Genomic DNA, 22,912 nt, shown 5'->3' on the forward strand with positions numbered 1-22,912 from the left:
GAAGTGACAGCATGGACAGTCTCATCAACTGTAAGATTAATAATAATACATCCACGTTTCTAAGTGAAAGCCCCTGATATTTGACAGCCAATCAGAGTCCAGTATTCAGACAGAGCGTGGTATAATCTGATTGGTGATTGGTCATGTGATCTTTCTGTTGCAGTTACAGAAGAAGATCCAGATGGAAATGCTGTGATTCCTGAGAAGAAAGACCAGATCAGACCGGTTCTGCTGGGAAAGACTGGATCTGGAAGAATGGAACAAGAAACAGCGTCATCATCAATGAAATATGATTCAGAGACCAGTGAAAGAATCAACAAAAACAACAACAAACACATTAAAGTGATGAGTCTGCCACCGATTTCACATCAATCAGGAAAACAGGGAAGATGGAGAGAAACAGAGGGACACACTGTTTGAGTAACGTCCAAGTGCTGGACTAGTCGAGACAGAGTCAAGACAGAGTCCAAATGAGAGAAAAAAAGGTCCTTTTCAAGACCACATACTTTTTATGTTCTTTATTTACATTTTATTTATTTATAATGCTGCTGTTGCTGACATTATGTCTGTGATCAATAATTAAAATGACTGATCCCTTGGCGCAGCCCACACACACACACACACACACACACACACACACACACACACACACACACACACACACACACACACACACACACACACACACACACACACACACACACACACACACACACACACACACACACACGAAGCATGGTTAAGGCTGGAAGGGATACGTTTGGCTCCACTGGGCATACACACATAAATACAGCGACATGATTGTCATACTGTACTAGTGCTAGCATAGACGAGTCGAGCGCTGTCAGAAACAATCGACTACTCCAGCATAAATTAATTGTGTTAAATAAATTAACAAAGTGTTTGCAAGTACGACGTGACTTTTAGGATTACAATATTGCGAGGAGCTGTTACTTTCTATGACCTTAAATATGTTGCATGAAAAATTAAAATATTTAATGTAACAATTAGGGTTGTGCCTGAAGCCGAATACCTAATATATACCTTATAGCCTAATTGTTGCATAAGGCGATAAATTAATAAGCTATTTAATGTGTTTTCATTTACAATAGCAAGAACCACAAGTAGTTGAGTAACTTGAGCATTTTTTTAAAATAAAAATTCGACTAGTAGAAATCAGTAGTCATTATACTAATGATGTCGTGGCCTAGTGGTTAGAGAGTTTGAATCCTAGTGTTGTGGGTTCAAGTCTCAGGACTGCAACATCACGACTGAGGTGTCCTTTAGCAAGACCCCAAACTGATCCCCGGGCACCACAGCATAAATGATGAACACCGATCTGGGTGTGTGTGTGTGTGTGTGTGTGTGTGTGTGTGTGTGTGTTTGTGTGTGTGTGTGTGTGTGCACTTTGGATGGTTAAATGCAGAGCATGAATTCTGAGTATAGGTCACCATACTTGACTGAATGTCACTTCACTTATTGTAAATGGTAACTTTAAGGCTATCTAGGTGTATGTCCTAGAAGATAAAACAATGTCTGGAGTCCAGACTGGAGTACTACAGCCCTAGTAACTCTTGTGTTCATTTGTTTTAATGTTCATTCAGTTCTTTATTTAACCAGCTTAAAAAACGAATTGAGATTAAACTCTCTTTTGCAAGTGTGACCTATTATTATAGAAGTTACACAGTTTTGAGGCTGTTTATGTCTGATTGTGTTAGATTAAGTGTGGAAGTATCTGTTGTTTGGGTTTCTTCTCCACTTGTGTTTTGTAAATTCTGTACAGAAGATGTTTATTAGCACCCCCTATCAGATAACAATGAAAACATGGATTCCCAGAGTGTGAAGTATAGCTCAAATATATTTATACTTTCCTATAGGCCTGGGCGATAAAACGGTATTGATATTCATCGACGGTACACCTTCATGGATAACACTAGAAAAATGTTTCAAAATAGCACACAATAGATGCGTGACAAGCGGACAGCACACACCAACACGAACACGAGTGCTGTGCTGTGCCTGCCTGTGAAGATTGATACTTGAGCAAGATTAACAGCTCTAAAGATTTCTCCTATTACAATATAATTCATCATTAATTAATAATCAAGAATAAACACCAACCTGTTTGTTCTTCTGTATCTTCAGTGTGGTTCATTCTGCAGAGTTTGTGGCAGGAGCTTCACTGATGATGTGATTCTTGTGGGTGGAGCTTCACTGATGATGTGATTTTTTTGTGGGAGGAGCTTCACTGATGATGTGATTCTTGTTGTGGGAGTATTTTCACGGATTATGTGATTGTTGTGGGAGGAGCTTCAATTAACATGAATTTCTGTGTTGAAGAAGCAGATTTGCCAAAACCATTAAAAAAAAAATATATATATATATTTTATAAATTTAAGCATTTATGTAAGTTTAGCAGAAGAGACAATGACCTTGCAAATACAGTGCTCTCTCTTTGTAAATCATTACATGAATATATTAAAAGAAGTTTAACCTTGCACAGGAAAACAGAAACAGTTCTAAGAAAAATTCTGATGTGTATTATAATGAATGGATTCATCGTCTCTTAAAGGGACCGCGCCTAATTTAGCTACGAGCTGCTGTAATGGCAATCCAAGAAAAGGAAAGAAAGAAAACCACTCACTGCTCTTGACTGAATTAATGCACAGTCAAACCAGCAATTATTCAGACACCAGATATAATTGTTTTATTTTTATTTTTACTAGGAGGTGCAGGACCCTATAATACATTTATGCAAGTGAGTATAGCAAAATAAAGTGAACTGTGACATATTATATCCAGAAGTTCTTCATACTGTGGACCTCTAGTGAAATTGAGTAATAATAATAATAATAATAATAATAATAATAATGATAATAATAATAATAATAATAATAATAAAATTGAGACCAACAATTATTCAGAACCATATAAAGCACCATGTGTTGCTTGTGTTTTTTTCTGAATTGCTAATAGAACATTTTCACACCACAGTATAAACAAAATGAAGCATTGCTTGGTAATTGTTCAACAAAGTATTGATAGATGTGTAGATATTATCATACTAACAGTTGTCTGAAGTTTTTGCAGACTGTAATTCATTAGATATATTTCTATCAAAGTTAGCTAGCCTTATTAAGATTAATTTGTTCTGACATTTTAGTTTGATTGTTTATTTAATTTCTACATTGAACACTATGCAGTGTCATTTTACATTTAATTGTTCTGTACCTGGACACCTACAACTTGAAAAAAAACTTAATAAATAAATAAAAGGAACATGCAAATGAAACACTTTCCAACAGGGGCCACTGGTACAACCTTCCCCGGGTCTGGAACACATCATATCCAAATACAGAGCAATAAAATAAAGTGATTCACATGTTGTAGAAACTGTAACTCTGAACAGGAAAAATACCATGACACAAACTTGTAATGTTTTCAGAGCCTATATTATATATCTGTTAGTCTGCTGAAGGTAGTATACGTCTGAAATTCATCAGATATTATTTCTCTTATATAGAAATAACAGACCGATATAAAGTTGGTTTGACGTTTTGTCAGAGGTTCAGCCTCAGAAATCTTCAATAGTTCTTTAATGATTTAGCACAATGACAAGAAACATATAAGTTCAAGTTCAAGTTCAAGTCTGCTTTATTGTCAATTTCCACATGTACAGTACATACACACAGAGAATCGAAATTGCGTTACACTCAGACTCCGGTACAGAAGATATTTTTAATAAGTGATTTTTTTGCACTAAAAAATCTTTTAACTGCACTGTTGTTCACTTCATTGATTTGCACTATATCTGTCATTTGCCTTGCGCTGCTTTATTTAACTTTATTCTAATTTTATTATATGTCTTTTTTTATCATTCCCTTATTGTATATTTGTATCTACATTTTATATGTGATCTAGTTATTTTTTTTAGGCTTCAATGTTAATGTTAACATATAATAATAATTAGTGTGTGTGGAGGGGAGTGAGTTCAGCTTCCTGACAGCCTGGTGGATGAAGCTGTCCTTCAGTCTGCTGGTCCTGGCCTGGAGACTCCGCAGTCTCCTCCCTGATTGCAGCAGGCTGAAGAAGCTGTGTGATGGGTGGGTGGGATCACCTGTGATGCAGAGGGCTTTGCGGGTGAGACGGGTTCCATAAATAATGGAACATAATTTCCATTAATAATACTGTGTTTTAATTGTTTTCTAATGTAGAAGAGAACACACATTGTGTTTTATTGGTTTTAATCTGCCTTAAGGAATTATAACTGCTAGACCTTATAGTGTAAAAGTGCAGGACAGGGACCGTCTGCAAAGTGCAAACCCAAGAGAACATTTAGCTGTTGGTTTCATTCACATAACTATAGCACAACTAAAGTTATTGAAATATACCGACTGAGAAAAAGCTTGCAAAGCATGAGAAAGATTGTGCAGTTTAGCGCCACCTAGAGGAACATACTACACTTGTCTCGACCTAGTCTGACATTCAGAAGTTTAAATTAATTAATTTAGAATGCATACAGTTTGATATGTAAGAAGCATCTTGTGATGTGATGTGATGTGATGTGATGGTCATCTCTGAGCCCTCAGCCTCCGCTTCCTCGACGGATGACATGTCAGTGGGGTTGAGAAGATCCTGGAAGTATTCCATCCACCGTCCAGCAATATCACCTCCATTAGCAGAGCACTGCTCCCTAGAAATCACAGTCTTCAACACTGAGCTGTGGCCTGTTCTTCATTCTGTTCACCGTCACGAGCGTCTGGACACAGTGTACTTTAACTAGGAAACACATGAACAATAGTCACTTTTACGGACTTTTAAATTAAATGTTCTGTTGAGGATTGACTGGGTGAGTTCAGGTTTTTTAGGCCAGTGTTCTTCGTTTTGTTTCAAGAATGGAGGTCTTTGACTCCAGCGACTAGGCTCAGCCAGACTTTGGAGTGATTTCCCTCGTGTTATGTCATCAGCGGGGTTGTCCTGTGTATTCATGTACCTCCATGATCTGTGATCAGTTAGCTCCTGTATCTCGGAGACTCGAACACTTTATATCGACAGGAGTCTGATTGAATCCATTCCAGCACAGTCAAGGAGTCTGTCCATAGGATTGTCTGACTGATGGAGAGAGTGGTCTCATTCCTCACCAGTTTGGCTAGCTGTGCTCCAGCTAAGGCAGCACAAAGCTCCAGACAAGGCATTGACTGCTGCCTCTTTGGAGCAACCCTTGATCTGGCCATTATGAAGGAAACGTGAATGACACTGTCGGATTGAATTGCAAAATATGCCACTGCCCCATATGCTTTTTCAGAGGCATCGCAGAACACATGGAGGGAAATGTTCTGTTCTGCTGGAGTTGTGAAGACCGTTAGGTAACAGCGAGGAATGGATACTGTCCTGAGATGTTCTAGCTCACTCGCCCAAATTATCCAGGCTGCCTTAAGGGTTGGCGGTAGATTTGGATCATCCCAGTCTCTCTTTTTTGTCCACAACTGTTGGATGATTACCTTAGCCCTTGTGGTAAATGGTAGTATAAACCCCAATGGATCATACTGAGATGCCAGCACCTGGTAGGCTGTTCTCATTGTCAGGGCTGCATGCTCAATAGGCCGGTAATGATAGCCAAGGCTATCAGTTGCGCAGTTCCAACGAAGCCCCAATGTAGTCTCCATTGGTTCAACATGGGTTTGGACCAACCACTGCTCTGTAGCGGAGGAGCGGGCTTCAGTAGGAAGATGAGCAATCACGGCTGGGTGACTACTAGCCCACTGTCTGAGGTCGAATCCTCCTTTTGCTAACATGCTGCGTAGTTGATCCACTTTTTGTTTGGCTGCAGCAACAGTACGAAAGCTTGTGAGACAATTGTCCACATAGAAGCTCTGGTGTACTGTTTCTTGTAACCCTGGATATTCGGCTTCAGAATTATGAGCATGATGTTGCAGAGCGAAGATGGCACAGCATGGACTGCTTGTTGTACCAAATGGTAGGACCTGCCATTCATATACATCTGGAGGGTTCTCGCTCTGCAGGTCTCTCCAAATGAAACGGAGAAAGGGTCTGTCCTTTGGTAGGAGACGAACCTGATGGAACATGCCCTTAATATCTGCACTTACAGCCACATGATGCTCTCTGAATCTCAGAAGGACGCCCAACAGTGATGGTCCAAGAGCAGGGCCAGGCAGGAGTTGATTGTTAAGAGAAAGACCCTGGTGTTTGAATGAACAGTTAAAAACCAGTCGTGGTTTATTGTTATGGCTCACCAGATGGTGGGGCAGGTACCATGATTCTTCTGCCTGGGCTGCTTCCCTTTGGTTCAGTTTGGCTACATAATCTGCTTCAATGAGTTTAGCAATCTCTCCTGAGTAGATTGAGGCCTTCACATGGTCTTTCTGGAGTCTCCTTTCAGTACTTCTTAGGTTTGCAAAAACAGATTGCATAGATCCCTTGAGCTTAAGGGCACCTGTCTTCCACAGAAGTGGGGTGGCATAACGTTGTACACCCTGTACACTGACTTGCTGCGTTTGAGACTCAAGCAGCTGCATAGCCTCGTTATCTTGTCTGGACCGGACCACCAGCTTCTCATTGCGAAAGGGCAATACGTCCAATTGCCATAACCTTTCCACATTTCTGTAGAGAAGATCATCTGTGTGAGCTGTGGAGATAAAGAAACATTGCTGCACTGGTGCGTGGTCTGTGGTACCCATTACTGCTCCTTGGAGAGCCCACCCAAGAGCTGTATGGACTGCTACTGGACCCCCTTTGGTGCCTTGACGAATTGGCTCTTTGGCTGTAATGAGATGAACTTGGTCCGAACCAATGAGTACAAGCGGATGCACTTTGTGAAATGGCTGTAGTGGAACTCCCCTTAGATGTGCATACCGTCTCCGAAGAGCCTGAACTGGGTATGTTTTTTCTACCAGATCAAGACCAGAAGCTGTAAATGCTCCTAACACCTGATAACGTTTCTCTGGGTTATTTCTCGGAGAGATTTCAAAGGTGACTTTTTTGCCACTGAGGTGAGTAGTGTCTGGTCGGACGGTACGAAGGGCTAGAGTCTCAGGTTCGCCTTTCAGCTGCAGTTGCTGGACAGCAGTGGGCAGGATCATGGTGCGCTGTGCTCCATCCTCCAGTATAGCATAAGTCTCAAATGTCTTTGATCTGTGATGTAGCAGCACTGGTACCACCTTCAGAAGGACTCTGCCTGATGCAATGGATGGTAAGAGGTAGATACGGCTCTCAGAGTTAGCTGATGCTGTGTTAGTTGTATAACTTTGGGCCACACCATGAAGCACTTGAAGGTGAATACCACCACAGTCACTGCAGGGTTTCTTTAGATTACAGGTCTCGGTGGCATGGGAACGAGCACATTTCCAGCAGTGCTTTTCCTCCGAAATCCACTTGCAAAGTTCAGCAACAGGCTGCTCTCTGATACTACTGCATCGTGTGATGTAGTGATCTTTGCTGCCACAGAATAGGCAGATAACTTTGGGTGATGTTCTTTTCCAAGACACCTTAGGACTGGAGGATGGTTTAGTCTCTGTGGGTGATACACCATGATACAAGGTTGTACTTTGGCTTTTCGGTTTAGCTGCATTCTTCTCCTTTGAACTACTGGGTGCTCTTTCATACTGGTAACGTTGCACTAACCTACTGGAAAGTCGCTGTTGCTGAGCCTTGACTTGGAGCCATCCAGCAAAGTCTTGTAGGTTGTACGGGTTAATACTTGGGGAGTTTAGCTTCCCTCTCAGCTGGAGAAACTCTATGAAGCCATCTCTTAAGTACTTGGGCAGCTTACTGAGTAAACGATCTACATGTGAACAACAGTTCAACTCCATCCCTCTGGTACCCTCCAACGACAAAAGCATACTCACTAAGAGGTGTACACGAAGAGCGAAACTCTGGAAGCTGTGAGCATCATTTGGTTTGACCTCTGGGGCTGTGAGGATTGCTGCTATTTCGCTCTGAGCCAGTTGGTGTGGTTGACCATATTGCAACTGAAGGGCTTGCATAGCTGCTGAATATGGGTACAAATGATGGCGACAAGACTGGCCAATCATCTGTGCTTCAGGCAATTTGAGGTGCTCCAGCAAAATATGGTACTTGTATTTCTCATCTAGCTCTGCATGTGGTTCAAGAAGGTTGTCCAGTGCTAACTTCAGGTTAGCAAATTCCCTTTCATTGTCATTCACAAAATCAGGAATCTTTGGTTGTGGGGCAGCATGCAAAGGGCGTTGAGGCACAAAGTATTCAGTTGGATTCAGTGCTTTATTAAATGGCTGCAGAGAGGGGGTATCAAAGGCAGGAGGATTTAGTGTCATAACTGGAACTCTAGGCTGGGTTTGAGAGACTGATGCTGCTGGAGTCATAAGAGTATAATGAGGAGTCGTAAAACTTGCTGTAGGCAGAGCAGTAAACTGCTGTTGTGAAGGTGACCCTGTCAAATGGCCATAAACTGCATTAAGGTGCTGGTAGACTGGCTTAGGTGCCATTAAAGGTGGCTGCACTTGAGGTTGAAAAGCCTTTCCAGCATCATAAATGGGGGACTGCTTCGTAAATAGTGGTGGCACAGTCTCTGCTCTTGTAGCAGGTTGTTGTTGGTGTGAAACAGTAGGTATAGTTCCAGAAGATACTGGTGAATACAAGGGGATTGAACTGACTGGACATATTGGAACAAATCCAGAGTTAAAATCCTCAGCCTCCGCAGGAGATTTACTTGCATTCTTTTGCATGTCACTCACACATCCTTGGGTAGGTAGCTCAATGTCAGGTGACTGTGATGGAGTAGTATGACTTGAGGGAGGCAAATGTGGAGAAGTTACTGAGAAGTTGTCTTCCCTCAAGAACGACGTGATATGTTCCATCAGCTCTTTACGCCGACGCTGTCGTTTTTCATATTGTTGAAGTTTACTGTGAAGTGCAGCCATATCAGCAGCCTCATCCTTCTCTTTGTCAGAAATAGTCTTCAACATTTTCCTCAATGAACTCATGCTCAACAAATCCATGGAGCTTGTGTCTGGGTGCTCACCTTGTCTGTAGACTGTTCGTGACTGACTAGCTAGGCCCACTGCGGCTGCTGCTCCTCTCTGCTCCACTTGCACCTCTTCTGTGGGTGAGGAGAAGAGAGCAGGTCGGTGATGGCCATAGTCAACATGATACTCTTCCAGATGCCTGGGTGTGCGACGATGCCGTGAGGGTCTGTCTGACGTCTCAGTTTGAGGGAGAGAAGTGGCTTGCTCTTTCGATGACATCACTGCAGTAGTCAATAGCTCCGGCTCGAAGGACCAATGTTGGGGATTGCCCCACTGAATGCTGGTTAATATTTATTGACCGCTGCAGAACTCTTGTCAAGGAGTCGGAGTCATCATATTTATTTGATGATTTATTGCACAAGATGTGACCTAACACACATGTTAGTGTATTTGAGGTAGTTTTTCATCACGCACTTTCTCTTGCACATAAACACTGCACCTGAGTGAGAGCGCGCGGCGGGTCTGCCGTGCTGAAGCAACAGTGAATAACCGGTCACGTTACAACCGTACATACTATGAATCCTGCACTACGTTATTTACGCAAGTCATTACTGAAACATAACGCAGATCGCAACTCTTAAACTTAAAAAGGAAAGAATTCACAACATGTTCCCTTCTGGTGGAATGAACTCCCCAACTCAATCCGAGCAGCTGAGTCCTTATCCGTCTTCAAGAATCAGCTTAAAACACATCTCTTCCATCTTTTTTTGACCCTATAACTTTAACACTCACTATTCTAATTCTATTCTTTAAAAAATCTAACTACCTTTCTAATCTTTTTGTATTCTATTTTCTTTTCATTTATTATGCAATTGTATGTGTGTGTGTGTATGTGTAAAGACCTCTAAATAGCTTGCTCTATTCTTTTTTTTATTCTATCTGTTTTCTTTTTATTTAGTATAGTATTTAAAATCCCATGCTATGTGTAATGTGTTAACCTAACTGAGACTTGTTATAGCACTTATATATCATTGCTCTTTTTGTTGTTTTTGATTGCTTCCACTGTCTTCATCTGTAAGTCGCTTTGGATAAAAACGTCTGCTAAATGAATAAATGTAAATGTAATGTAAATGTAAAAGAGAAAAAATGACAGAACCCTGCAGGACAACAGTTTCTGCTTCAGAGAGAGAAGGATCAGTCAGAAAGAAGAAGTTTTACAGATAGTTCAGAAAAAGAGAAAATAGTCATTAATACTGAACACAGAAAGTGCAGGTAAAGAGATGTAATTATAAATACAGAGGGATACAGGACTGTGAAATACAGTAAGAAAGGAGAAATACTGCTGCCAAGGACAGTACCTTAACAAATTCAGAATGACTGGCCAAAAGCTGAAATTAGAGGAATCTGATATAAATGTCCCAGAAGAGAGGAAGAGAGCTGATGAGATGTTGAGATAGAAGATTGTTAATATTTGAAGTATTGGGTAAATGAGATCGACTAGTCAAAGCACCTGCTGCATGAAGTACTAAACAAGACAGAATCAAATCAGATCATATTCCAGGAAAGTTATGAATGTAATATAAATTAATAGTTAGGGAGCTGGAGAAAGATATAAAGTATGTACTCTTTTGATGAAGAAGAAGTACAGACTTGAGTGTATATTAGAAGAGTCGGAAAGCTTTGGGACAAGCTATAACATCGTACAGTTGTGTGTGTAACAGTCCGCTCTGTCACATAATTACACACATCCTGGCACTGATAAACTGTCCTGTCAATCATCTAGTCACAGTTCACATCCTCCATATTTCATTTAGTTTAACTTCCTACCGTACTGGAGAGAAAAGAAGAAGCTTGTTAATCTGTGAGCCGCGGGTCTTTATGAGGAAAACTCTTATAGAGGTGAATCAGTATAAATTCAAGAGCTTGTTGATCTGAATGTGAGAACTTGTCATGATAACATTAGTATTTATGTTGAAATTTACACTCACAGCTCTGATGTGAACAGCTGAATCTTTCAATTTGCACACACAGACAATGATAAAAATACCTGTGTTCTGAACTGGAAGTTGTAGATTAATAGTCACAAATGTGTAAAATTACATTTACACAAACAAAATGGCATACACAAATGTTTACGCCATATTTACTTTAGCACTGCACTGCACAACGTCAAGTCAGCAGTTAAAACCTCTCAGATCTGGAGTACAAGTTCACATCCTAGAGCTCGGACTTCTGCTGCTCTTTTCACAGTATTCCTGTTGAAAAACTCACTTGTGCACTTGTAAATGCAGATGTGAGAGAGCAAAGCTGGGGGCGGGGCTGTGGTGCGAATGAAGACATTTAATTGGTCGATGCCCGACCAATGAACAACGCCAGCCACTGTGATCCCCCAAGAAAGACATTTGTGTTTTATGCATATGTATGCAGGATTTTAAGACACTAGATTCATCTTGTCATTCAGGTATATCCTAATGTATATCACTGTACCAGAGTTGCAACATCTGATTTTACTATTACTTTTATGTTTTGTAAAAAGAATTTAAATTTCTTCATTGGGTTAAATTCCTAATTTGCTTGTCAGTAATGATTTATACATGCAACATAAAAAAAATCGATTTAAGCTTTTATAAAAAGCTTATAAAAACCGAATGGTTGATAATGTCTAATGTACATTAAAAGCAAAACCTAAAAAAAGCAGTTATGACCAGCAATACTGTTTTGAGCAACTAGACTAGAGCTAAATACATGTATTTATTAAACTTCAATAAGGCCATCTAGTGGTTAAACAATGGTATTACATATGAATATTATCTTTCTGGCCTCCAAATACCTCTCATTTGCCTCTTTGCACTGCAATTAAAAAATAATAATTATCTATTTTAACCCTAAATACTACACGTATTGATATATAAATAATAAGCAAATCAGAAAATGTTATATTTTAAATGGTCATTCAAGGATCATAATTATTGCTCATATTATTTAGTCCCACAATCTCTTCAGATGAACTAAACAGGACTGAGCTAACATGTAGTGCAGGTATTTTATTGGTTAAAAGTTACATTTAAGGTGTTTGATCATATTTGACTGTTCAGGAGGAGTATGAGAAAATAATGCTGTTCCATTCCACAGAATAAGATGCTATTGTAAAGCACAGTCAGCGTAGTTATTGTCAAGGTGTCTGGTCTGTGTTTCCCTGGTTCTCCACTAGTGGTCTCACTTCCCCATAGGCACCTCACCGTAGGCACTACTATTCCCACAAAGCCTTGTCCCTTAATCACAGTAATTGCATTCCTGTTAATCGCATCATGTGTCTTCACTTATTAGTCATTAGCCTCCCATTATTAACCAGTCTTTTCCTGTTGTCTGGATGGAGTCCCTTCCTTACGTTTCTTTCTGTACCCAGTCTTCCGAGATTCCTTGCATTCCGAGTTCCTGTTCCTGTTCCTTCCCTGTTTGTTATTTTTTTGATTGTTTTCTGGTTTTGACCCCGCCTTGTTTGGATTACGATTTGGATTACCCCAATAAAAACATACTGCAACTGGGTCTCTCTCTCCCTGTGTTTCACTGGGTCACGATCGTCACAGTTATACATGCACAATCAATACATATTATGTGTTATAATTTGATGTTGTGCAGCAAAACTGAAGTGAAGTGCTGAAGTAAATATGTTGTAACATATGTGTATGTCATTTTGTTTGTGTAAATGTAATTTTACACATTTGTGACTATTAATCTACAACTTCCAGTTCAGAACACAGGTGTTTTTATCATTGTCTGTGTGTGCAAATTGAAAGATTCAGCTTTGAGTGTTGAGCTATGAGCTATGAGTGTAAAAAAACCTCTCGAATTTTACTACTGTTTTACCTTAATAAACTCTGCTCATATTTTCTGCATAATGATGAATTTAAAAGTTAATGACCTAACAGATGTTTATAAAAGTTTACATTGCTGTTGCAGATGAAATATAACTTTAATAATATTATTTATTCGCACGCATCCATCATATCTCGTTCTGACTGAAGGAAGGAACTCATTGATAGTGAATATCTTTTCAGTAATCAGTTTAATCGTTAATAACTCAATGACTTTGTTTCTAAAAAGTAACATCATGAAGAGGAACTGCTGAAAGAAAGAAGTGAAACAACAGTGATGCAGATGTGGTCTGAGTCTGTGTGGTTAACAATACACAGATCTCACACTGAAGAACATGTTTCAACGTCTCAGAGTCTTGTGTTTCCACAGGTCAGAGCTTATGGTAAGAGTAAAAAAGTAAGGATAAGGATCATAAGATAAGTAAAATATTGATTTAATATTTACAGATAAAAGTGAAGCAGCACTTCTTTATAACTGTCTCTAAAGCTCCATCAGAACATGACTCAGTCTGTAGATCAGAGGAAATGAACAAACACAGGAAGAGCTGGGAGTGTTTAAAGAAAGAGATAAGATCATATACTGAAGAGAAAGACTGAGAGAAAGAGAAAATGTCTTATAATAATCATCTGTGTCTGCTGGGACTGATCTTTCTCTCTTCACTTCTCACAGGTGAACACACTTCTACACACTCTTTAAATTCCTGTGAAAGAGTTCAGTGTAAAGTTTCATTTATTAATATATAACATAATGATCAGATGTTCTTGTGTTTCAGGTGTCAGTGGAGTGGATGATGCTCATGTGTTCATCAGTTCTGGTGAAGATGTCCATCTGCCCTGTAATAATGCTCTTCAGGACTGTACATCAACTACATGGAACTATACTAACAGATTCAGTCATTCAGCAGCAGTTGAACTGATTACTTTAGGGATAAAGAAAGACACAGAGAGACATGAGAGACTGAGTCTGGGGTCTGACTGCTCTCTGAACATCAGGAACATCTCAACAGAAGATCATGGATCTTACATCTGCCAACAATGGACTGGTGTGAAGAAAGACCAAAAACAAGAACCTGATGCTGGTGTTTATCTGCATGTTCTTCATGGTAATTTATGATTATGTGCTCAGTGTAAAAAGGGTAAATTCTTGATGTAATGTCTCCTGCTGATTGAAGAGTGTGTGATGTGTGTGTTATTCTGTGTTTCAGTCTCATCCTCACACACTGAGATCAGTGCAGGTCTCTCTGTGACTCTCTTCTGTCAGCTGTATTCATATCCTCGAGTCTCTTGTGATGATTGGATCCGTTCTGAGAGTATTCATCTGTTCTGGGTGAATCAGGCTGGTGTTAAATCAGACTCCAGATATCATCCTCATCAGATCACTGTATCATCTCTCTGAATAAAACACTCCTGAATGAAGATCACAACAGAGAGTGGAGATGTGAAGTTACTCAGAGAGATCAAGTCAAGACCTCAGTCACATACACTGTCAAGAGTTCAGGTGAGAAAACATCTCATCAATCAGTCTGTTGGATGTGCTAACATAACACTAATGCTAAAGTTATCTTGTGTGATTGTCATAATCTAAACTGAACTAATATCCATCTTTTACAGCTGAAGCTGGTTCAACAACATCAGTGATTCCAGTCCACAGCACACACTCTCAGGATCCTTCAACTACAAACACACACACAATTAAAGGTACATCATCACTGTCTTCATCACAGCAGTGCTTTACAGCGGCTCTCAGATACTGTTTTCTTCTTAAAGGGGGGGGGGGGATGCTCGTTTTCACTCAATATCCTGTTAATATTGAGTACCTATAGAGTAGTACTGCATCCTTCATAACTCCAAAAAGTCTTTAGTTTTATTATATTCATAAGAGAAAGTTAGTCTGTACCAATTTTTCCCGGAAAAACACGAGCGGCTGGGCGGCAGTTTTACTCACCGCCTGCGGTTCCAACACACGATCGTGAACCTTTTTCGTTGGGACTGCATTATCCTTAAGAAATAAACGATACGCAAATCCATCGTCAAACTGGGTCTTGTTTGTAAAACAAGCATCTTCGAAATGCAGGGAACAAACACTTGCACAACTCCGTTGATGCTCTGTAAAAATAAACTCCATCCACTGGTCCCTTAATGCTGTTTCTCTTTTGGTAATCTGTGCAGGGTTGTCTTGCCCTGGCAACCAAAAACACACTTCTTTTGTGACTTTTCGCGACGCTCTCGCTCTGATCAGTGAAGTCTGTTGTGCTCTCAGTGCTCTGCTATACGGGAGCGCGCTCTTCCGGCAGAAGGAGTATTTTGGGAACAGAAATACTCCTTCAAATGTACAACTTAATTTTTGACACTTTGTCCATGTTTAGCATGGGAATCCAACTCTTTAACAGTGTAAAAAACTCAGTATGCATGAAATAGCATTTCACCCCCCCCCCCCCCCTTTAAATCTGTCTCTGAAGACATTAAGAGATGGGGTACAGGGAATCACTATGATTTTGTGTCTACAGTGAGATTGTGTCAGGAGCTAACTAAAAAAATACTACAGTAAAAGTAAAGACGTTTGTGTTCATAGTCAAAGAGCAAACACACTATAGCATTTTTAAATGTTTCCAGAAAAGTACATCTGTATATCTGCTAAAATCTACACACAAATTTTGAAACTATAGCTCCATTTTTCTAAACTCTTCACACAAAACACACTCACAAAATGCAAAAGCAAACACTTCTTTCAAAACTATTTTAACTCTTCTAATAATGGTATTTTTGCCCAGTAACTGAACGCACAAACATAAATTAGCCACACACACACACACACACACACACACTACACAGATGTGAAGAATGTTAAATCCTACTCTACTCTTGTGTGTGTTCTGCTTGTTCAGAGTGCAGTGGAACACAGGAGTTTGTCACACACACACACACAGCGTTGGGCAGCAGTTGGGTTTCAGTTCCTGTTCAAGGGTCTTAGTTCAGTCGTGGTGTTGAGGGAGGAAGAGAGCGCTGTACAGATCTGATCTCTTTATGTCTGCAAGCTCACATGTACATAAGTGAACATGAACATGATCCTGAACACCACACACACGCACACACACACACACACACACACACACACACGTACACAGGCACGTGCACAGGTAGGGCTCAACCTGTGCAGAGCACATGCCCTTTTTGCCCTTACACTCCGAAGTGCCCTTTTTTTTTTGGTGTTTTTTTTTCAATGCTATTGGTCACCATTTACGTCTGTATGTCTGTTTTACAAATATTTAGCAAATTAAAGTTCTTAAAACGAGCTTGTGTAAATCTAATTCGATTCTCAAGCTGTCAGTAAGCTGATAACTCCGCCCCCTCTATATTCATTGAATCAACTGAAGTTCCACAGCAGCCGCACAGTAGACAACAGCTGAGCTGAACAGTTTTGCGAAGGGTAAATAAATATCTTGTTTTTTGAATAAGAACTACTAAACACTATGTCTATAAAGGCTCATATTTTATTTATTGGATGTCTGTCTGACTGGCTGAGACATGTGGGACGCATAGACAGTAAAAGGTGGGACGTCGCCTGAGAGAGAGGGCTAGCATTTGCCATCTAGTCATAGCCAATACATAGCCAACACTTAAATAGCCTGTGCAGATAGTAGCATTTCATCTTATATAAAATGCGATTTTGGCCAAATGCATTTTACCACAGGAAAAACTGAGCGCTCCGTCTATATAGCTAAAAAAACTAGTTTGTAACCTGTAGATGAAAATGTAATGTGATGCCGGCAGCGGCAGGCGCCGTCGCCGTTTTAAAGACGGACAAAAAAAATAAATAACATTTACACGCATTCGCTGGTCAAAAACGATATATTGATAACAACAACATATAATTTGTTTTTACCATCGGAAAATCATAACAAGTTTCGTACTGGAATTTACACAAAGCAGCGAGTGATCCTCGTCACCTAGATAACTATGTTTCTAAGAAATTTCTTCTTTGATTTATGATTGCTGATACAGTTAATTTTTTAACATTTAGGATAATCATGTTATGGTATACTCTCCGTATACTCTCTGTATAAAAAGTAGTAAAACATGGTTTTACTACAGTAATGTAGTAGTAACTAAAAAAGATTACAGAAGATCACTGTGAAATCTTTATATTTTATCATGCAGAATGTAATTCATGATTCATTCCAAGGCTTCGTTTATTTGATCCAAAATACAGCAAAAACAGTAATATAGTGTAATATTTTTACAATTTTAAATAACTGTTTTCTATTTGAATATATTTTAAAATGTAATTTATTTTTGTGATCAAAGCTGAATTTTCAGCATCATTACTCCAGTTCAGTACTCTTCATGTGGTTTTATTAACAAAGTTCGGGAGAAGCACGATCAGATAATCATCCAATTTGGTACAGGTGCATCTCGTTTAGCTAATCATCTTATAGCACGCACGCGTATATATATCCAGTCTTCCTACCTCCTGTCCCACGACAGTTTTTCGGCAACCCTCCTCCACCCCAACTCCTCACTTCTAATCTATTTATCCCAAATTGGGATAGGGGGAGTTATTTGGGTTCGGGCTATGCTCCGGGCCCGGACCCCTCCCCCAGGACAGCACGCCAAAATATGCCTACTATTTGCCTTCAGATTAGATGTAAGGGTGAACTCGTGAAAGTGTCACGTGATCCTTCAGAAATGCTTTTCACTGCAACTGTACTTTTCACACTATTTTTATTTATTTTTTCATTGCTGGCTTATTTTAGGGAAAGTGTAGTGAATAGGAGACCTTCAAGAAACCAACATCCCTGGTCCACCACAGTATCAAATTTTTGCCAGGTAGGCGGATACATGTTGGATATGTTATAGTAACGGTATGGCTATAGTTTCTTATAATCTGGAATTGAGTTGTACTGTAGTGTTGGACATAATTACTTAAATTATATTTCAAAAAAGTTAGTCAAAAATACTTGACTCATTGCTCACCTTCCCCTCTTCTCAATGTCATTCATAAAAATGTTAACCAAATAATACAAATTAGCTTATGAAACCAAACAGAATAGCTAAAAAAGAGAATATATATAATTGATATAAAAAAGGGAGGGGGTGCCCTTTTTCAGTTTCAGCACATGCCCCTCAAAAGGTCTGTGCACGGCCCTGCACGTACATATGTGAACATGAACATGATGAACATGATCCTGAACACCAAACACACACACACACACACACACACACACACACACACACACAAGAACATGATGAACATGATCCTGAACACTAAATGTTTGAACTGTATATCAGGAACTGTCATCTCAATGTGTGAGAGTTCATCATCAGTCTAATCTGGGTTCAGATATAATCTCTGCTCGACTGAGTCCCACACACAGCACAAACATGTTTCCAAACCTCAACCTCTCCGCTCTGAAAACACTACAACTGTTATCATTAATACACTACTTGGGGGGCAGCCGTGGCCTGATGGTTAGAGACTTGTAGTAATTACCCGAAGGTCGTCGGTTTGAGTCTCGGTGCTGGCAGGAGTTGTAGGTGGAGGGAGTGAATGAAGAGCACTCTCTTCCTCCCTCAATACTCATGACTGAAGTGTCCTTGAGCAAGACACTGAACCACCAGTTACTCCCCGGGCGCTGGATCTATAGCTGCCCACTGCTCCAGGTGTGTGTTCATAGTGTGTGTGTGTGTGTGTGTGTGTGTTCACTGCTCCGGGTGTGTGTTCACAGTGTGTGTGTGTGTTCACTGCTCCAGGTGTGTGTTCACAGTGTGTGTGTGTGTGTTCACTGCTCCGGGTGTGTGTTCACAGTGTGTGTGTGTGTGTTCACTGCTCCGGGTGTGTGTTCACAGTGTGTGTGTGTGTGTGTGTGTGTGTGTGTTCACTGCTCCGGGTGTGTGTTCACAGTGTGTGTGTGTGTGTGTATGTGTGTGTGTTCACTGCTCCGGGTGTGTGTTCACAGTGTGTGTGTGTGTTCACTGCTCCGGGTGTGTGTTTACGGTGTGTTCACTTCTCACTGCTGTGTGTGTGTGCACTTGGATGGGTTAAATGCAGAGCACCAATTCAGAGTATAGGCTACCATATTTGGCAAATGTCACAACTTTCACTTACTTTACTAATGAAGGTCTAGAATAGCTGTCAACTCTCTCAATATTGTAAGAACAAATATTATTTCCAATAAATCATCAACAACATAATGATGACTATGCCACCCTGGGCTTTACACCCAAGGAAATATAGTAAATAGGACACAGGTTTGGTGGTGCAATAAAAAGAGAGACGTATTGTCCAATTTAAATCAACAAACTTTTATTAACAAAGAAAATGAAGAAAATAAATCAACCCAGAATCATCAGAATCATCATATACAATGATACATTTATCATAACAATATTTAAAACTCACAAGGATAAAAGAACATTTCTCTGAACATCTGCAAAGGGCCTCCTTACAACCAATGAGAAAAACTAAAAAAAAATTGGACCTTGCCCACCAAAATATATTATTTAAAAAACAAATTAATTACCAAAATAACTACAAGGCTAAAGCTTACCTTAGGGGTGGCAAACTAGCAGAAAGAAAGTGTGCTCTCAACCACACTTGCACAAAGCAAACAATAGGAAGAGGTGCTCACAACCTGGTGCTCCAAACTCACAATCGTGTGCTCCACCCAGGTGACTAGTCCATCTGTTGTTGTTTACACCACTAACCTGGTGTAAACAAGGCAAGTTTTTTGAGTTGTTAGGCTCTTGTTTGAGCCTCCTCTGAGCCTCCTCATTCTTTCAGCCCAGGTTGTGAGGCTCTCTGTGATCTCATGATCAGCTGTCCTGGAGGATTGCTAGGCTGAGATCACAGTTCCTGGTGCCCTCTGTGGAGCTGCTTAGACAGAACTATTAGTATGAAGGCTCTGTTGTGAGCCTCACTACGGTGTCTAGCGTAAAGTAGTCAGGTCTCCTCTCATTTTAGAGAGACGTTATGTTAAGACCTCTACTCTTAAGAGCTCCTCAACGAGGTTGGGTGTCGTAGGCTTCCTACCATTTTAGAGTCATCCCACTGAAGCCTTCACTCTTCAGAGCTCCATCATGGGCGGTGGTATGAGTTCATTTTATGGATATTTGCATACAGTTTTGAAGGATCTTTTTCAGTGTTCCATACTGTACTGAATACATAAAATATAATATAAATAGTATAAATAAAATTATATGAATGATTGTCTTTCCACCTACATCATGCTGCAACATGTTTTTATGAGCAATGAGTCTCGGGCCGACAGGAATTGTAGGTGGGTGGAGTGCATGTACAGTGCATTCACGATGAGTGTGTGTGTTCACTGCTGTGTGTGTGCACTTTGGATGGGTTAAAAGCAGAGCATGAATTCTGAGTATGGGTCACCATACTTGGCTGTATGTCACGTCACTCACTTCACTTTGAGTAGGTTTGGCCTCCTCTTACCTGAGCTCAAGCTAAACTTTGAATCAAGTGTTCGGACCTCTGTGGGGCTGGCTTGATAGACAGCCTTTATGTAGAGTAGGTTTGGCCTCCTCTCGCTTGAGAAAGTAATTCTGCTGAGACCTCCGCTCACCTGAGCTCTAGCTAAACTTTGATTCGAGTGTTCACCTTGACTGACAGCCTTTATGTTGAGTCGGTTTGGCCTCCTCTAACTTGAGAGAGTCATTTTGCTTAAGCCTCCATTCATCAGAGCTAGTTAGATAGCGTAATCAAGTGTTCGGCCTCTCGAGGCCACCTTGATAAACCACAATATGGGCTGAGTGTTGTTAGGCTTCCTCTTGTAAAGAGGCTTTTCTGGTGAAGCCTTCGCTCCGCAGAGCTCCACTGAGGCAGTAGGAGTGCAGGCTCTTTTATTTGTAGCTAGGTCTCCTCTCGGTTTAGAGAGTCATTATGCCGAGACGTCCACTCTTTGAGACTTTGGAGTCTTTGAGAGCTTCAGACTTTGGCAGGTGAGTTGGTCTATGATATTTGGAGCTTGAGCCTGCCATAAAGCCAAGCAGTTTCGCTGGTAGGGATGCTGTTCCTCAAGTCCTGCTTTGGGGAAACAGTTACCTAGGCACTTATCCCTCAGCATGGCGGTGTTGGTATACAGTTCCCAAAGCGCCCTCTAGAGGAAGCACTGTGGAGTTCCCTTCCGAAAGGGAATGCCTCAGGTTACGCATGTAACCATGGTTCCCTGAGAATAGAGAACGAGATGCTGCGTCTCTTTGCCATGCTTTGGTATCACGCCCGTGTCTTCTCAGACAAAAAAGGAGGATGATGTGTTTGACAAGTGCCCTTTTATATTCACAGTTGCTCATTTGCTTATGTCATAGGCTTCCGCTTGCCAATGTCATTGTCTTTATTTCATTCATGCTTCAGCCACCAGTTATGCTGACAGTGTTCCCAAAGCACCCTCTAGAAGACGCAGCATCTCGTTCCCTATTCTCAGGGAACCATGGTTACATGCCTAACCTGAGACATTCTGCTGGATCATTGTTCAGAGGAACCACAGTTCATTAATGCTGAAACAGTCAGTCTGAAGAACTGATCCTCATTTTACACCTTTGATTTCATTCACAAAGTCTTGATTCTGTTCATCTGTCCATCTTTCCTGTAGAGATTTTGACCATTCTTAAGACTGCAGTGTTTACGGCTCCTACTGTGATTCTTCTTCTGATCATCTGTGCAAGAAGAGCTGGTGAGTTTTTCAGATGATTCACATTAATCTGGAACAATCTTGACTCATGAAAGCTGAGCAAATGCTTTTGGGTTCAATTATTTTGCAGGGAGGAAGGACTCGCAGCATCCAGGGGAAATAGAGATTAATACAATAATATAATAAAATATTCTACAAATAACAGGACATATTTCAGATTTATATTCATCTCTATGAACATTATGGATATTTGCATACAGTTTTTAAGTATATTTCAAGTGTTCCATACTGTACTGAATACATAAAATATAATATAAATAATATAAATAAAATGTTTTGAATGATTGTCTTTCCACCTACATCATGCTGCAACATGTTTTTATGTCAGGCCTGCACAAATATACATTCACAATGTGCTCTTCAAACATTGCTGAACACATATTTAAGTCTTTTTCACAGTCTAAAAGTGTCAAAGTAGGGTTTTTACATATGAAAACCCTTACAAAACCAATACAAAGAACATAATTATTTTAGCGTAGGCCCCATCTGTAGCTTGAATCAGACATTGTAGATTCCAGCTAATCCTGCTGAAGATGAAGGCAGGGCGGAGCATACCCCCACATGGACTGGGCCAATCTGGTGGTGGTGGGGAGGATGGAGGGAAACTTTGCGGCAGAATCTGCAAATACAATGAAGGGTGAGTAGAGGGCTTTTATAATCTTCGTGTTGAGTGCCGATTAGCTAGGTCTAACTGTAATATGTGACATGGCATTAAGTCTTTCTAGAAGAACTTCAAAGTTCAGACATTCATCAGTGGACCACTCCAAGCAAGGGGAACAAATATGTTTTCACGGTTGCTTGGGCTAAACACATGGCTACAAAGATCTTGTAATATAAAAGGACTGAATTTAATCAAAAACTTGCAAAATGATAGTTAAAGGCAGTTCATCATTGAATTCAGTGATGTCATCTCTGTTCAGTTTAAATAGTGTCTGTGCATTTATTTGCAGTCAAGTCAACGATATCACTGTAGGTGAAGTGACCCCAACTAAGCAAGCCAGAGGCGACAGCGGCAAGGAACCGAAACTCCATCGGTGACAGAATGGAGAAAAAAACCTTGGGAGAAACCAGGCTCAGTTGGGGGGCCAGTTCTCCTCTGACCAGACGAAACCAGTAGTTCAATTCCACCCTCTGATCTGGACACAGACTGGATCTGGTGGCCACGGTGACCTCGGAACAAGAGAGAAACAGACAAATATTAGCGTAGATGCCATTCTTCTAATGATGTAGCAAGTACATAAGGTGTTTTGTGAAGTGTTTCCGGTTCCGGTTTACCTAATTAATGCAGCCTAAAAATCACTCCGCCCAAGTAGCCACTCCGCCCAAGTAAGGTTAGCTGTGCTCCTACCCCTGGTGAGAATGTAGTTCCCAG

At 40.4% G+C, this 22,912-nt stretch overlaps 1 pseudogene; it reads left to right on the top strand.

Moving 5' to 3' along the window:
- The first annotated feature begins 13,072 nt into the window (after positions 1 to 13,072).
- On the top strand, positions 13,073 to 21,849 carry LOC127956390 (uncharacterized; annotated as a pseudogene).
- The last annotated feature ends 1,063 nt before the right edge of the window (positions 21,850 to 22,912 follow it).

Source organism: Carassius gibelio, chromosome A3, assembly GCF_023724105.1.
Source record: "Carassius gibelio isolate Cgi1373 ecotype wild population from Czech Republic chromosome A3, carGib1.2-hapl.c, whole genome shotgun sequence".
In the NCBI taxonomy this organism is placed as follows: Eukaryota; Metazoa; Chordata; class Actinopteri; order Cypriniformes; family Cyprinidae; genus Carassius; species Carassius gibelio.